The sequence below is a fragment of the Sander lucioperca genome, chromosome 6 (genome assembly GCF_008315115.2).
Source record: "Sander lucioperca isolate FBNREF2018 chromosome 6, SLUC_FBN_1.2, whole genome shotgun sequence".
Lineage (NCBI taxonomy): Eukaryota > Metazoa > Chordata > Actinopteri > Perciformes > Percidae > Sander > Sander lucioperca.
Genome location: NC_050178.1, coordinates 19,394,696 through 19,413,274, shown reverse-complemented (window position 1 = coordinate 19,413,274; position 18,579 = coordinate 19,394,696). Strand labels below are relative to the sequence as shown.

The 18,579-nt window shown below is 42.4% G+C and overlaps 1 protein-coding gene and 1 long non-coding RNA gene across 13 annotated transcripts in view; both read right to left on the bottom strand.

Moving 5' to 3' along the window:
• Positions 1 to 18,579, bottom strand: part of ptprt (protein tyrosine phosphatase receptor type T) — a 447,834-nt gene that overhangs the window by 392,969 nt on the left and 36,286 nt on the right. The gene's annotated exons all lie outside the window — the stretch shown is intronic.
• Positions 8,631 to 13,700, bottom strand: LOC116034516. Its single transcript, XR_004101127.1, has 3 exons — positions 13,689 to 13,700; positions 12,451 to 12,456; positions 8,631 to 8,742 (listed from the first exon to the last, which is right to left on the bottom strand). It is a non-coding gene; the product is annotated as an uncharacterized LOC116034516 (long non-coding RNA).

Below are 18,579 nucleotides of genomic sequence, written 5' to 3'. Positions count from 1 at the left end.
TATTACTGCTATAAAGTGACACAAAAAACACTTAACAAACAGAGCTATTTGTTTGCCATGTAAAGAGGTTATTGGGTATCCATGCATTCAGAACTGATTATTCTGCTTGAGCTCACATATTGTCCATTTAGACATGTGGTTCGACGTGGATCAGACTTACTCTGTATCACTATAATGCACACAAACACACTGACATTATGCAAGCCAGGTGGCCATCATTCACAAACACTCACTTCCATGCAGAAACAGCAAAGTGATCTCACACACACACACACACACACACACACACACACAAGCAGCAAAAATAACTCTGTGCCCTGAATATACCCACTTACACATAAACACCATCTCCAATGATAACACTTATTTAAGCAGAATCCCCTGTCTTTCTCATGTTAAGATTCCCATTCCCCTGAGAGACCAAAAGCAGCCATTAGAGCCTTTCATGTCAGCCACAGCTAACACAGTGCGACAGGACCCACGGAGTCCCAAACCAGAAGGAGCCCCCCCGAGGCGAATGGCTCTAAAGAGTCTGTTTACTGCTCACTTAGATAACATCTACTGATCCTGAGTGTGACTGTGTGTTCAAGTGTATGTTTGTGTGTGTAGGAGCAAACCGAGGACATGTTGCCGTGTGTTCATGTGTGAATGTGTGTGCACAGCGGAGCAGTTTCTATGTCAGCGGTGGAAAGTAACCAAATAATACAGCAAGTCCTGCAATCCATACAACCACACGGTTTGTTCCTACACTCTAACACGACCCATAGGAGCGTTTTCCGTACTCATACCTAAACCAGTGGTAGCAGTTTTGAACGTAAAGGTCGCGATTTTAAACACGTCTTTAATGTTGTGAAATTGTCGCAGTTTGGTTATGTTTAGGCACCAAAATTACTTAGTTAAGTTAAGAAAATAGTCACTTCATCTGTTCAAAGGTATGAGTGTATATGTGTGTGACTGTGTGCGTGGGTGTGTGTTTGTATGTGTGCACTCCTATCTTGTCTCTTAGTTAACTCATATTAAATCCATTGTCAGCTAACATGCCAAGATCCTCAAATAGACCCATTAAGTCATTTAAAAACATATGCCATTTGCCTCCATGCACCCCTTGCGCACACACACACACACACACACACACACACACACACACACACACACACACACACATGCACAGACACACACAAAAACACACCCTGCGGCACAGAAACTCACTGGCTAAACACTAAACGCCATTACTGCCAGCCCAATAAGCCTGGAAAATAAGAGAAAGCAGACAGAGGTTTCTTAGCGTAACACACACGCAGACGTGTTGGAGGTGTGTGTGTGTGTGTGTGTGTGTGTGTCTCGGAGTGTGCATGTGTAGAGTCGCAGGAGCCTGTGGGTTAGAAGTCAAACCAATCTCTGACGAGGAAAGGAAATGATCAAGGGTGAAAGAGGAAGTCAATGTGTGCTAAATGAAAAATGTTTTTTAAAGAGAACGCGCTGTAAATTCTGGTGCCAGAGGTTGTGTGTGTCTGTGTGTCGTGGAGGTTTCTGCAGTTTGCATGAGAGCATCAGGGCAGTGAATGCTAAAACAAGCAAGAAGAGCTCAAATGGAAACCAAAAGGAAGGAGGAGAAGAGCTGGTGTGCAGCTGTTAAAGATACAATCTGTAAACACTCACATGCTGCCTAACAGATATCAGAGGTGCACAGTACTTATGATTTTATGGAAAGTACCCCATGCCGATCTTTAGGTATGGTGAAGGGCATGTGATGATGTGGGGCTATTTTAATTCCAAAGGCCAAGGAAACTTTATCAGGATGCATAGTATCCTGGATCCATGAAATAACTGGCCTTTAAAAATAAAAATCTGCCTGCCTCTATGGGAATTTAACATAGGGGTGTACTCAATTATGCCCCCTGTATTTTAAGGAAGAACATTTATTTATTCACGATACATTATTCATTCACAAAGAAAATTAGTGTCCTTAAAGGTCGGATTTTTCCTCATTTTTTTAATTAAGGCATTAAGATCAATTTCCAAAACATGATTTCTTTATTCCTCTTTTTAGTCAAATTTAGCATGGGTGTACTCATTTATGCTGAGCACTGTACATTTCTTCATAAAAGGCCCAAACTTATGCCAAAACTCAAAACAGTGATGTCATTCTTCTCTGTAGAACGGTAATAGACGATCTTTGGTCACATCTCACTATTCAGACTTCGAGTGATCTCTCCTCACAATAAACAATCTTTGTTCTCTCTCGGATGCCTTATATGGGCTTAATGTGTGACGGACCTGCCTTCCATTGGTTGACAAAACGTCAACAAGCTCTCACAAAGCATCATGGAAATTTCAAGATGGACGCTAGCATCGAAGCTAGTGGCAGCAATGACCGAAACATTGATAAATTATGGACATCAAGTGGATACATTTTGGATGTAAGAGTTTGGATTTATTGCTCAACGACCCCGAAAAAAGGCAAAGGCAAAGTTCCAGGCTGGATAGAAAACCTCCTGTAAGGCTACAAAAACACCAAAGACACCACCATGACGGTCGGACTGTTAGCTTTTAGCAGCAAAAGCCGGTATGTCTCTACCTATTATTGCTATAAAATAATTAAAATATGAATAAGAGATGCCGTTTTTCCTCGTATATGATATTCTCGGTCTCTGAGTTAATGCGACACAAACTGCGATTAAAAATAGGTGAATGGAAAACTGACTACTGTTTATGGGATTTCATTTCTCTGGAAGTCCTCTTCTGGATGTAGGAAACAGAGGGAAGAGGTTACAGTAAGCCTGTGTGAACGAGCGATTGAGCGACGATGCATGGGAGTGTCTTAAATCTCCTTCTCTGAGTTCCAGTACAGTGTGTGCGTGTGCGTGTGCGTGTGCGTGTGCGTGTGTGTTAAAGTCTTAAAGGGGAGAAAGTGGTTTCCTGAAGGGGTCTATTGTGACTTTAATTATCTGCTACATAAATCAATAGAGGACCTGCCTTATAACCTTTAGTTCTGCATGAAGGAACACAGGAAAGAACGTCGCCACCGATCACTTTCACTGGCTGTCACACGCACACACACACACACACACACACACACACACTGCATGCTTCATGACCACAAACACTACATGAACAACACACAACGATTACACACAAACACACACTAATGCCTGGACGCATGTCTGTACTCAATTGAATCAACTGGTTTGGACAGAGGGGTGACTACAAAGGGGAAGTACAAAGATTGGAATGCATTGGAGATTGACGCGTGCGCACACACGCACACACACACATGCACACGCACACACACACACACACACACACACACACATCTTCTGTTTGAAATGACTGGCTGCAGCAAACAGGACGCAAATGGATGGACCTACAACCAATCAGAGCAGCTAAACTAGTGAAGTGTGAACTTTTCAAATCTGTTTTGATGATCCTCTGTGATTGGCCCGCCAAGGTTCTCTTCGGCAGGAAATCTGTCTAAATGTGTGGGGGGGGGGATGCTTCTGCCAGAGCAAATAAAACATGAGCTCGGCCACTTCGTCTGGTTGCTGGCAAGTAGAAAGAGCTCAATTTAGTTGGTTTGGCCCTTATTAAAGTACTTTTACATTACTTTGTAACATTTTGAATGCAGGACTTTTACTTGCAGTGAAGTATTTTCACAGTGTGGTATTGGTACTTTTATTGAAGTAATGGCTCTAAATACTTCTTCTTCCACCACTGCAACTATGCTCAGCCTCTTATGTCACACATATGATGTGGTTTGACTGTCAGAAACTGCCAGACTTTTCTAAAAGTGTTAGACATGGTCTGAGTCACAACATGACTCATCTGAAACACACACACACACACACACACACACACACACACACACACACACACACACACACAGGTAGCCAGTGACATTCACACTCTCCCTTTGTCACACACATACAAACCCTCTCAAAACTCTCTGTCACACACACACGCACGCACGCACACACACACACACACACACACACACACACACACACACGCACACACACACACGGGTAGGTTTTGTGAAGTTCCTGATGAGGTCCTGTCGCTATTAGCATGCTAATCCTGCTCAGATTACACTGCTGCCTGAGCACAGAGCTCTGCATTAATAACCAGTTCCCCCTCTGTCTTGCTCTCTCTTACACTTAATTTCTCTCCCACGAACGCACACACTCCTCTTCTCTCTGAGCATCTCTATAAACTTCACATTTTTTGGCAGGTTTCTCGAGTCGCTGTTGTTCACTCAAATTTAAATCAAAAGAGGCACTATTTGGCAGAACTGTCGGGAAAAGAAGCTACATTTAAAGGGGAACTATACAGTTCTTTTAGCTTAATTTACCTTAACTGAATAGCTTCGGAGTCATTAGAATGGTTATATGACTTTTTTTCGGGTTGAATGGTGGTCGTCTCGCTCCCCCCTAGTGCCTGAGAGCTGAAAAACCACCTTTGCAACTTTGGGCCGGCGAGTCGTCGGCCTCAGCGTCAGGAAGTATCGCGTGATGTCAGGTCTCACGATGCAACGAATTGCTTCACGGCACTGCACATACGCCCATTCAGGAACCGCTAAGCTATAAGAACAAGGTAGTGATGGAGTTTTTCACACTATCGTCATGGCTGAGCCGGCAAAGAAGAAGCAGAAAGCTAGGAAAGCATCGTCGGAGGAACAGAGAAAGAGGAAACGGCAGACTGACCGAGCGAGGAGTCAGACACGAGTAAACATCGGAGCTGCCAAATATCTATTCCGAAGCTGTAGGGGGAGCTCTATAGAGAAAACTGCGGGCAAAAAGTGAGAAAACTGCAAAGAAATGGCCAAAACTGCATAGCGCCCCTTTAAGACACTCACATTTGCACACACCAACAAGCCCAAACCTGGTTTCAAAGTGGACGTTGCATCTGAAACCTTATTCAGTAAAATTAAAAACTCTCTTTTGTTCACTTTGTTTTTGCTGTCTGTGCCTCTTATAACACTTTCTGTACGCACAAAACTAGATGAGCAGCACACTTTGACGCACGCACGCATACACGCACACACACACACACACACACACATACACACACACACACACACACACACACACACACACACACACACACACACACAGGAGGTTTAATCTCAATGCTCTCATTAACACCCTGCGAAACACAGAGTTGGATCTGATCCCACATACAGAAATTCAAAGACAAAGAGAGAAAAAACAGCAGTTTGACAGTACTACTACTGCTGTTACAACTACTTGCAGCTATTACTAATATATAATAGCTATTATAATTATCATCATCATAAATCAACAAACATTTTATATGATGGGTTGCAGTGTTTTCACAAAAGGCGAATAGATGGAAAAGCATGCTCACATGGCTATGTATTTCTACTGAGGACCCTCAACATAATGAACTTGTGCCTGTAACAATAGGCAGTGTCGTATGTCTTGACCTTGTTATTGACTTCCCTCGCTGTTATGACAGTTATATAAAGAGGTTGCACTTGCAGTTGGAGATGAGCATTATCCAACAATGATATGGTATGAACACTTATGCACAATTTGTATGATATCTTACCAAATTACGGCAACCCGGTCACATGACAGTTAAGATTAGCGGTCTTTACAGTTAAATTTAGCTGAGATAAGGTGACTGTGAGCCGGGTAGAGAGCACCGTGAGGTCCCGGTCATTTCAGTGGCCGTTGCTGTTAAGTTTAGATAACGACAAAAGGTGACCGCCATGCGGTGACTACTAGCCTAGAAATCTAGACACACCCTAGCGGCAGCAAATGTAATTTGCAGCCAGGGTCAGTCTAGCAACTCTCCGTTGGCTTGCGAGCTGGAAAAACCAAACTCTGGTCAGGCCAATCACATCGTGTATAGAGTCAGTGGGCGGGCTTAACATAATGACGGCAGAGTTGCGACGGTTCCGGGTGAATTCCCTGCTACTTGAAAACAAAGAAGATGGCTGTTGCTGCTGGCGTACAGCGGTCTTTCGAATCGGCTTTGGCCGCGACTCTGGATACTTGGAGTTAAGCTTTTCTTTGAGAAAAGAACAAAGAATGGCACTGAAGTCATTCTTAAAAAAGGAAGATGTGTTAGGAATTTTGCCGACCAGATACGGCAAAAGTTTAATCTATCAACTAGCTCCACTCCCTTCTTCGTTGCTCTGCTTGGTTGTAGCGCTATCAGAGGGGATTTGAAAGAAAACCGCTTATCCCGCCCCTCGGATTGAGCCCTGCCAATGGTGAGTTCCCAGACCTAACATCTTGATGGGGGTCTGGCTTGTCAGGCTAGGTGACTACAGTTTAGGCACCAAAACGACTAGTAGTACTCCCTGAACACAAACACACAATTCCTGGGTCAAAGTGTTGGGTTGATCCCCTTAACTTCTCCCAGGACACAAACTCTGCTGCCCCCACTTCCATTCCGATCCATCCATCCACCTTGACCTCCTCCCTGGGTGGATCTTCATGCTATACAGCGGCAATCATAGTGGTACAACTGTAGCGAGTAGTATTAAAGACTGAAAGACCGGTGGATGGGTCAAACAACACAGGACTTTCACCCGTGGGACCGGGGTTCATATGACGTTCTTGTCCCACGTGTCACTGAAACATACTTTTTTTCATTTTTTATTTACACCTTTGTCTGAGATTCCTGGTGTCGTTTTGTCATGTCAAAAGTACAAAACATATTGTGTAGCAGTTTTGAGAATTTGAAAGTCTGTAGTGTGCACTGGCCAGTTTTAAAAGTCTACTTAGAAAACACTTAAACAACAACTAAACATTTTTAATTCGACTATGCTGGGCTACAATTGTCGGAATGTGATGTTATTCTATTTGACATTCATTTACGAAACATGTACGCACAGTGATATTCTTTAAAGGTCCCATGACATGGTGCTTTTTGTATGCTTTTATATAGGCCTTAGTGGTCCCCTAATACTGTATCTGAAGTCTCTTTCCCGAAATTCAGCCTTGGTGCAGAATTACAGCCACTAGAGCCAATCCCACAATGAGCTTTCCTTAGTATGTGCCATTTCTGTGTCTGTAGCTTTAAATGCTATTGAGGAGGAGAGGGGGGGCAAGGTGGAGGGTGGGGATGTGGCCTTGACCAACTGCCACTTTGCTCGTTGGAAAGCCATGATGTCTCTCTCTCATGGGATCACAAATTCTCTGGGTGGGCAAAGCAGAGAAAGGGGAGGTAACCTTTGCCCTCATGATGTCATAAGGAGCAAGATTCCAGATCGGCCCATCTGAGCTTTCATTTTCTCAAAGGCAGAGCAGGATACCCAGGGCTCGGTTTACACCTATCGCCATTTCTAGCCACTGGGGGACCATAGGCAGGCTGGGGGAACTCACATTAATGTTAAAAAACCTCATAAAGTGAAATTTTCATGCCATGGGACCTTTAACTTACACTATATGTCTTGTTTTAAATGGATGTAAAATTGTCTGTTTGGTATTTTTATGTATATGTTATGAGTGTTTCATGTGGACCCCAGGAAGAGTAGCGGCTACATTGTTAGCAGCTAATGGGGATCCCAATTAGTGTATAAAGGAATAACAAACCTCAACCTTAATGCAAACCCAATTTTAACCTCAACCCTAAAACCAATTCCTAACCCTTAAACAGCCCGCTGAAAAAGTGAGGGCCAGCCAACTCTCAAGGTCTACGACTCACACACACACACACACACACACACACACACACACACACACACACACACACACACACACTCTCTGTGGTGCTCATTAGGAGAGGTAGCAGGTCCAGACCTCCTCCTAGCAGAACTACAGGGGTGACCAACTCCCTCCCTGTCCTCTTCTCTTCCTCTACTCCTCTGTTCCTGTCAGCTTCACGCTCTCTCCCTCTTTGTTTCTCTGCCCCTCTTTCACCTGTCACCCTCTCTTTGTCTTTTTTCTTCTCCTCTCTATGCTCTACTGTCCTCCTTTCTCCCTCTAATCTCTTTTGATCCTCCTCTTTTTTGGCTTTTTGCTCACCACTTCACTGGCTTCCTATGTCCTCCCTCTCTCCCCTGTTTCATCCTCCTGTCTTATCGCTGGCATCTCTTACCCCCTGCCCTCACCCCTTTCTTCTTTCTCTCCCTCCTCACCTCATCCCCTCTTCCCTCTAGCAATCTATCCCTCTTGTCTCATCTCTCCATACCTATTTCATCCTTGCTTCTCTCTACTGGGTCTTTCATTTCAACTCCCAGCTTCAATTCATGCAGGAAACAAAGTTAAGTTTGGTAGCCAAAGAATCAGTGACTATGTTTACATGCACATAATATTCCAGTTTGTGCCCTTTTTCCTAAGCAGACCATATTCTGACTAAGTTGTTTACTTGGCTAATGGAAATTAATGTTTCACTAATATTTCTGTTTACATGCAGCCGTGAAGAAAAAGATTTTCTCAGTTTTCCACCAGTGGCAGGTCGCCTCATATCCAAAACCCTGTTGGAATCTTTCACAAGGTTTAAAAGTAGCTGTGTTTCGGCTTCTTTTCTTTTGTCCATGCATCTCTACCGAAGCCCTGCAAACTGTGGGCTGGTTGGTTTTTGTACAACCATAGCAACGCACAGAGCTGACTGTACGCTGTAAACAGGCAAGAGGCTATACACTGGCCAATAACTGCAGTAAAAACCCAGATTGAGACGCATATTCCGAATGTGCTGTATACATGTCCAAAGAATGCCTCTAAAACCCAAATAATACCGGTACATCCCACATGTCTTAAACAGAAAATACTACACTGGCGAAAAAGGCCTTATTCAGAATATCCTAACGGAATATGCTGTTTACTTGACCTGTATCAAATTCAGAATAATAGTGGAATATTAGTGTGCATGTGAATGTACTCACTCTCTCTCTCACTTGAGCTTAAAGATTCTGTGTATTCAGCTCATGCACTAAAGATCGCCATTACTGTATAATGTCTATTTTACTCCACCCTCTCTCTCTCTGTACTTTGTTACATATTGCTTAATTATTGAGCTGTAGACTCAGCCAATCAATAATCATTTGTAATTCAGTGGTTTTACGTAAGAGAGGGAGAGACAGAAAAGAGCGGCCCATTTCACTTTGACATCGAAACCAGTTAAGGTCTAGCTGGGTGTGTGCGAGTGCTATGAGGGTGTTGAGAATTAATCTCAGCGCATACACACACACATGTACACACACCGTCATTGTGTCTAACCATGATTGTTACCGGGAGTTTGAAAAGTGCAGTAAAACAGGGGTGAGGGTTAGGCCACATCCATACAAAAACAGCTCGATTATTCCTTTTGGCCTTTTATGCAAAGAAAGCTGACATTTTTACACCCACAAAATAAGTTCTTTGAAAATCTTGCAATATGCCTCCGACATGGTGAGAAATATGAATGGTGAGGAAGAATATGAAAAGCAAAGTTTCTGTAAGTCTAACTTGCTCTGTGATTGCCCATTTTGAATGCCAATTCAACACGTGTTGCCGCAGAACTGTTTATGCCGTAAGACAAGTCGATCATTGCAGTTTACGAGGTACTGTTTTCCTCTTTTAAACAGGTAGCATTTATGAGCCAAAATCAATGAACAGACAAACTTTAACAAAATGATTAGCATATTAGTACTATTAGCAAGAACAAACATGCAACATTTTTTTATCCTGGTTAAATAAAGGTTTGAATGAATGAAAAAAAAATTATATTTTTGCAATTCATGAAATTTTTCCAATAATTATAGATGGCAGAATATACAATTATTTTTAAATCATACACATATTTTTAGCATAGCCTGCTACTGTATATGTGCTATCTTACACATAGCCTGCTGTAACTTCTCATCGGCCTGCAAATTACACACACACACACACACACACACACACACACAGAGAAAAACAAGTAAATGCACATATACGTGTTACGTGTGTGTGTGTGTGTGTGTGTGTGTGTGTGTGTGTGTGTGTGTGTGTGTGTGTGTGTTGTAGGTACATATTTTACAGCCTTCAGCGTCTGTTTCTCCCACAGTAATCAGAACTGAGCAGCATTGAGCAGCAGGGGGAAAATGCAGGACATGCATTCTGAAGTAGCTAATCATCTTGTACTGACAAAATGTATGACATTTAGGCTTTTTACGATGCCATAGGACTGCCTCAGAAGCATTGGTCAATTCGGAGTAGCTCAGGATAGAAAGGGCCTGGTTTTTATTTTATCGTAGTTATTAATTGAACATATTAAGGAGAGAAACGACAAAAACAAAGAGCTGAGGTAACCATCGGCCTGCAAATTAGTCAGCACAGGAATCACAAACCACAGTCACTCGCTTGTTTCTTACAACGTGGTTGAGCAACACAGTCTCACTCCCAGTGCGTCAACAAACCCAACGCTTGGTCAGGGCCCTTTGGCGTTAGTTACTGATGCAAAAAGTCTCCTTTAGCGTCTCAGTCAGACGCGGTGGGCTTCCAACTGATTTCAACGTAATCCTATCTGTGGGGATATTTAACGCTCTGTGTTGGGACCTGTTGGCGTCATTTCTCAATGTTCTGGGTAAAACCACTTAGTTAGGGTTAGGACAAGATTGTGGATGGGTTTTAAAAAATGTACGTTTCGGTCACACGCTGGACAAGAATGGGACTCAAACCCTGGTCTCCTGGGTGAAAGTCCTGTGTTATTTGACCCATCCACCATCATCATCTTACAGTGCCGCAGTCAAGCTGCTGCTCTGCCTGGTGCGTTCCATAAAGTCGCTAAAGGGTGATTTTTGCATCGGTATCTGATGCTGAGGGACACTCACCAAGCGTCAGGATTTTGGGAACGGGTTGGCATTGTCAGCGTTTTTGTTGGAGTACTTCAGCTGAAGCATTTCTGTTTCTGGAGAAACTGGAAAGACTTTCAAGAGGATCCATCAGCTTTTATAAGTCGTGGCACCGCTTTCCTTTTCTCCAGCGATAGCCACAACAACTCCAGCTTTTCCAGGAGAGCGTGTTGCTTGGGAGACCTTCTGGTTTACGAAGTTGGAAATTTGGCCAGGAAAACTACCTAGATTAGATAAGATTCAACTGTATTGTTACAATCTAGAGTTTATACCAGCAAGGTTGAGGCCGTTAAGGTAACTATACAAGGCTCGCTCATCTGTCCTAACTTCTTGGGGCCGCTACTTGGAAGGTATCTTGACCGTCCCATTCAGAGCTCATGTCGTCTGAGCTAGCTTCTCCATTCTCATGATTTTAAATCATCTAATTCATAACACAAGAACAACACAAGGACAAATTCCTCATCATCAGTAGCCTCAGGCACATATTTATTTCCAGAGCTTCTGTCATCAAAAACCCTCTCATATCAAAGAAACTGCTGCTTTACGCCCCAGGGCTGCACAATCATAATGTAAATAAACTTCTTTTATCATTGTGTCTGTATTTATTCATAGTAACGGTGAGACAACAGTCCTATCATAACACAATTGAGGAAAAAAAATTCAATAAACGCTATAGCTTGCATAAAACATTGTTGATGGAACATTACTAAAAACAAATTGTTTAAGTAATACCAGGTAGCTGTGTAATTATTTAAATAAAACAAATGCTCGCTGAAGACCTGAAGAATGCATGTAAGTGTTCATTTGCCTGCCTTAGTGTGGACACAGCCTTAGCCCCAAGATGTGCTTGAGTGTTTCAGAGAGTGTGTCGAGCATGTGTAGCGTTTTCAAGCATCTGTGTCCGTGTAAACAAGACACACAAACTGTTATTCAGAACATGAATGTTGAGACAGTAGATGAATATAAATATTTAGGAACCATCATTGACAGCTAATTATCTTTTGAGAACAACACAGATGCTGCCTGTAAAAAGGCCCAACAGAGATTTTTCTTCTTGAGGAAGATTGTGTTTGGTTGGTTGTCTACCAGTGTTTTGTTGAATCAGTCTTGACATTTTGTATTGCGGTGTGGTACAGTGGTCTTTCAGTGACCAACAAGCGTAAGCTAACAAAGCTGGTAAACGTAGCATCTAAGGTGGTTGGGGTACAGCTACCACAGCTGCAACATATATATGATAAACGGGTCAGGGGTAAGTCTAACAACATTTTAAACTGTCCCGATCGCCCACTCTTTGGGGAGTTTAATCTGCTCCCCTCAGGTCGCCGGTTTAGGCTACCTATGTTAATGTTTTATTCCTGTGGCTCTTAGGAACCTGAATTCACTTGATTGATATCTCTTGAAATTATTAAACAGTATGTGGTTATGTATTTATTTATTCCTGTCCATTATCAATATGACATACGTACATGTGTACTATCCAATTGGATTCTGTGATTGGTTTTGGGGGAAGGAGTATCTCCATTGATGTGCTGATGTGTTGATGTGTGTCCTGTGTTGTGTTTACAATGTTGTTGGCATCTGGTGATGCTTTCTTCTGTGTATGTGTTTTTTAGACATCCTGCTGCACACTAAATTTCCTTTTCTAAGGATAAATAAATTGGAACTTGATCCTGGGAATAAGCGCAAGTAATGCTTATCTATCACCAACTAAATTCCCAAAGCTGAAGAAGAGTCTGTTATTTACTGCCAACAGCATTGCTGTCTCTCTCCCTCTCTTCCTCCGTCTCTCTCTATTACACACACACACGTGCACACACACACGCACAGAAAAATAAGTAAATATGAACATTTACATGTTACGTAAAATAAATGTAGGTACATATTTTACAGCCTTCAGCGTCTGTTTCTCCCACAGTAATCAGAATTGAGCAGCATTGAGCAGCAGGGAAAATGCAGGATATGCATTCTACAGTAGCTAATCATCTTGTACTGACAAAATGTATGACATTTAGCCTTTTTACGATGCCGGAGGACTGCGTCAGAAGCATTGGTCAATTCGGAGTAGCTCAGGATAGAAATGGACTGGTTTTTATTTTATCGTAGTTATTAATTACACATATTAAGGAGAGAAACGATGACAAAAACAAAGCTGGGGAAGAAAGAGCTGAGCTAACCAGCCCGTTTATCAACTGTAAACATTTTAACATCAGTAACTTATTGGCACATTTAGAGACATTCATAGTGTCATGAGGTAGCTGCTCCATCCGGGTCTGCCTCCACTTCATCCTACAGACTCTGAAACGTCTCAGAAACGTCTTGCCTGCCCTACTCACAGATTTCATTATTTTGATCATTTTTCCTGGATATTATTGTGCTTCTACCATAAAAGTCAACATAGTGAAATGGTTTCTTCCATTTAGTCCAGTTATGAGTGACATGGATCAAAGACGTGTGGCTGTGTTTTAGTTGTTAAAATGGTGTAGTAATGTGAGATATAGTCTACATCCACGACATTCCACTTCCGGGATTGCTCCGTGGCCACTGGAAATTCCGCCGGATGTCACTCTTTGCGACCGGACGTCCGTCACCTTCCTCTTTCTTTGTGTTGTAATTCTAAACTCCGGTGGAGTCATAAGGACTATGGTTGACTGCTCCTCAGATCTCTGCAGGGTAAATCCAGACAGCTAGCTAGACTATCTGTCCAATCTGAGTTTTCTGTTGCACGACTAAAACCACCTTTGAACGTACACATGTTCCACCAAAACAAGTTCCTTCCTGAGGCTATTTTGCAGAGACATTGGGTACATTATCAGTTTTGTAATTCTAACTTTTAACCGAAGACTGAAGTACTTACTGTAAGTCGATCCCTATGATTTGCCGTATCTTAAGCTTCCTCTGCTACTTATAATTAAACATGAATGACAATGCCAACTCTTACCCATCCCTATGAGGAGAAATTAAAGGCTTCTTTGAATGCAGTTGGCCTTAAATTAGTATTCAAACAACCACCCACATGCACACAAAAAGACTCACATACACACACAAGATGAAACTTTCACGTTTCATAAGTCAATAGCTTGACGTTTTCACAATAACTCTCTCGATCTCAACACACACAGAAGGCCACACACACGCGCCATGCTAACAAACTGCAGCCACTCTACATAATTTTCCCTTAGGCAAAAGCCAGTTTAATCCCTGTAAATATTCATAAGAGGAATGTGTAGGTTGGAGTGGCCCTTCACTCCGCAACCCTAGCAGGCTTAATACTTGATTTAAATTAGCTTTAACGCCAAAAGCTCCTCTTAGCTTTAGGTCGTGGATACCGCAGACTATTTGGCCTACACTTCAGATTTTGAAAGCAACTGACATATTTGCAGATAGCGGTTACTGACTGTAGGGCCTCATTAGCTCAGTCAGCACTTATTCTCCAAGTCTCGACTTATTTAGATTGGTGTTACCCACTGCTGGTGTTCATTTTTCCATGTTAGTGTCCGTCAAATGCATTCTGGCTGCACATTGGCCTTTCTCCATTTGCATAAAGTAGGGGTCAAGTCTACTTCATGCAAATTGTGGGCTTCCAGTCGAGCAGCTGCCTGTAGAAGTTCACAAATCTCTTGAACCAACTTGTGAACTGTGTGATGATGACTCAACATCTGCATGCCCTTTTTTCCGCCTTGAATATTTTCAGTGACAGAGTTTGTGAAGAAGAGAGATTTTACATTGTTTTCTTTTATGTCTGACTAGTGCTGAACACACTTGCTATTGTATACTGTAGGTCTGTGAATGACTCATAACAGGATACAGAAGCTGTATAAATATAACCTACTACACACATGTTAACAGGTGAACAGATGTTTGCAGCACTTTGAGGGTTAATGACGTGAGAAAATGTGCAGTATATGCAATGTGAACAAATGTGCTCATTAGAAGATATGACAGTGCTCAGTGTTAGCTATCCACATGCTTTGCTGTGACTATCCTCTCTCGTTAGTAGCAGTTGTAGTGATAGTAGTAGGGTGTAGAAGAGGTGGTAAACGTCTGAATTCCAGACAGTATGTTTCCTTTCTATCACTGAAACGTGGGGTATGCTCGCCGCAGCCGACCTGTCAAGCGCCAGTGTAATGTCATGGGAGTGCCGTGACTGTTTATACTTGCGCGTGGTGGTCGCGACACTAGTTGTAGTCTTCTCCTGAACAGAGGTGGCGCTAATGAGGAAAGGCTACTGACTTTGCTATTTCTACGGACTAGAAGAAGAAGAAAAAGGTAAACAACGGCAGAACTGGCAGCAGCATTGACGTCAATGCTTCGATTTGATTCAATGACCTACTTGGTTGGATCAAGCCTTTCATTCGCCATAAAAGAACTCATCTTAACCCAGCAAGAGAGACTTGCAGTCACTGAGAGTCCTGGCATCCGGTTACCCTCAAGCTTGTTCAGGCTTCCTGTTTCCGCTTTGTCGCGCGCCACTGCAAAAAATAGAATTGTATATTCTGCCATCTATAATTATTGGTTATAAGTCCAGTGTTTCAGGTACTAACCTGGAGTTTAACCAGTTTAATCCTAGCCTATACTCTTTCATCAAAAACAGATTGGTTCCACACACACACCGATTGGCAGATAGGTCTCAGTGAACCATTGACTGCCACACACACTACTTTTCCTGTAGCTGGCAATGACACAGGCAATTATCTGTTAATCAGCATTCAATCGAGCTCACACACACACACACACACACACACACACACACACACACACACATTGATTACCTATCTAGTTCCTTCTCTCCTCAGAGTCGACCAAAACAGTTATAGACAAAATTTATTCTTCCTCCATGACGAAGATGGATAGAAATCAGTAAATTTATGGGTGGAATGAGCCAAACGTGTGTGTGTGTGTGTGTGTGTGTGTGTGTGTGTGTGTGTGTGTGTGTGCAGACAGACCAGGCAATCAACAGAAACTATGTGTGCTCTAACAACAGTAAGCTACAACATGTGTGTGTGTAGAAGTGAATGTAAATCCAGTTACCTGTGAGGTCATTTGTGTGCATGCAACCGGCACACAATGTGCATTTATTTGTTTGAATGTCATTGTGTATATGTGCTTTTGAGTGAGTTTGTACCACCTGAGGTCATATTGTGGAAACTAGGTCAGCTTTTCGTCCCCGACCGGAGAGAAAGGATGGGCACCCAAGGGCCCCGGTGTGTGTGTGTATGTGTGTGTGTGTGTGTGTGTGTGTGTGTGTGTGTGTGTGTGTGTGTGTGTGCGTGCGTGTGCTTGTGTTTGTGTATTTATAGCGTTGGACAGGTAACCCTCCAATACACAGCTACCCCTCTGCCTTTCATCCTTGTCCTGATTTTATCTGTGTATGTGACTGTGCGCGTGTGCGCGTTTCTGTTTGCCTGTGTGTGTGTTTTTCCCAGAGCCTGCCATTGGCCTATTTCTGACTGAAATGCTAAACTGTGATGTATTTTTAACTGTCTCTGACTCCAGCTAACCTGTCAGTGACCTTGGTCCAACAAAACAACCTGCACCTAAAGGCACCTTCCACTCAAATTCAGATTTTAGAGCCTACGCATGCACACACATGGATATGAAAAAATATACTTTTCCCCTGTAAAGTGAACATCATCATTTCATTTTTCATTAGGTATATAGAAAAATGCTCTCCAGAATGACATGTGAGCATTTGTTGATTAACAACATTATTTATCAGTGTGCTACAAATCACCTTTGTTTTGCTGCACCTTGGTTAGGGAAAGACCATGGTTTGGATTAAAATAACTAAGTAACTACTTTTTAAAGGTCCCATATTGTAAAAAGTGAGATTTTCATGTGTTTTTTTTAAATTATAAAGCAGGTCGAGGTGCTATATAAATACTGTGAAAGTATCAAAATGCTCAATCCACAGAGAAATGCACACAGCCGGTACTGTATGTCACAACTATGCTATAAAGTGCCGCTACAGTGCCGTTCCAGTCATTCCCCGGCTGCAATGAAAGTGCAGAGATGCCAAGAGTGCAGATGCGGAAGACCCGAAAAGCTGACCAATCAGAGCAGACTGGGCTTTTTTCGGGAGAGATCTTTAAAGAGACAGGCGCTAAAACGGAGCGTTTCAGACAGAGGGTGAATACAGGTAAATTCAGACAGACTGTATGAGAAAAATAATGTGTTCTTTGAACATTAAAGCATGTAAACATGTTCTAGTAGAAATCAATCAATCAACATTTATTTATATAGCACTTTACAGTAACCAACAGGTATCCAAAGTGCTTAACATCAGAATCAAGACTAAAACACACATCATGTAACATATCATACAATAAAAAGAATGACACATAGAAACAATAAAGTCAGAAGAGGTTGCATATAAATAGGAGAAGGAAATTGTCACACCACTACTACGTATTAAAAGCCTTTCTAAACAGATAAGTTTTGAGTTTAGACCTAAAAAGTGCTACATCTGTAGTCGTCCGAATTTCAGGGGGTAATTTGTTCCAGAGTCTCGGGGCAGCAACTGCAAAAGCCTGATCACCCCAACGTTTGTACTTTGACCTTGGGACTTCTAAAACCAGCTGATTTGAGGACCGCAAGGACCGGTTGTGCTCACGCAGGGTTAAGATCTCGGACAAATGCCGTTTAAGGCCTTGAAAACAAACAATGAAATCTTAAAATCGATTCTAAAACGCACAGGGAGCCAATGAAGGGTGTAGAGAACAGGAGTGATGTGTGCGCGTTTAGATGTGTTAGTTAAAAAGCGAGCAGCAGCATTTTGTACAAGTTGAAGTCGTGAGATGGAGGTCTGATTCAGACCAACATAGAGAGCATTACAGTAATCCAACCTTGAACTAATAATCGCCTTTTCTAGATCATGCCTGTTAAGGAAGGGTTTAACTTTAGCCAGGAGACGAAGCTGGAAAAAGCTCATTCTAACAACATTGCTGATTTGCTTATCAAATTTCAAGTTGCAATCAAAAGTAACCCCCAGATTTTTGACAGCTGGCTTAAGGTATGAAGCCAGGGCTCCCAAACTCACAGCCACAACTTAATATCATTAATACAGCTAAGCAGGGAGTCTAGTGTGACACTGTCATTCGGTTTCATAGGCAAATAAATTTGTAAATCATCTGCATAACAATGAAAAGACAGGTTATGTTTTCCTATAATAGCCCCTAAAGGCAACATATATAAGGAAAACAGAATGGGGCCAAGAATAGAACCCTGGGGTACCCCACAGGAGAGAGGAGCAGTTGACGAGGATAAGTCACCAATCATGACAGAGAAGCTTCTATTTGTCAAATAGGATCTAAACCATGTAAGTACTGAGCCTCGGATGCCTACACACTGATCAAGGCGAGAGAGGAGGACTGCATGGTCCACTGTATCAAACGCCGCTGTGAGGTCCAAAAGCATTAAAACAGCCGGATTCCCAGCATCTACAGTCAAGGCAATGTCATTGTGTACTCTAAGCAGTGCAGACTCAGTGCTATGACGTGATCTAAAACCAGATTGAAAATTTTCAAACACAAAGTTCAGTTGTAAAAACGCTTGCACCTGTTTAAAAACAACTTTTTCCAAAACCTTTGACAGAAAAGGCAGATGTGAAACTGGTCTAAAATTGGACAATACTGTGGGGTCAAGCTGAGGCTTCTTAAGTAAGGGTCTGACCACAGCATGTTTAAAAGCAGCTGGGACAGAACCTAAGCTAAGACAGGAATTAAAAAAAGTAAGAAGACTTGACCCAATGGTGCTATTAAAAACCTCCTTCACTATCCTGGCAGGAACAATGTCTA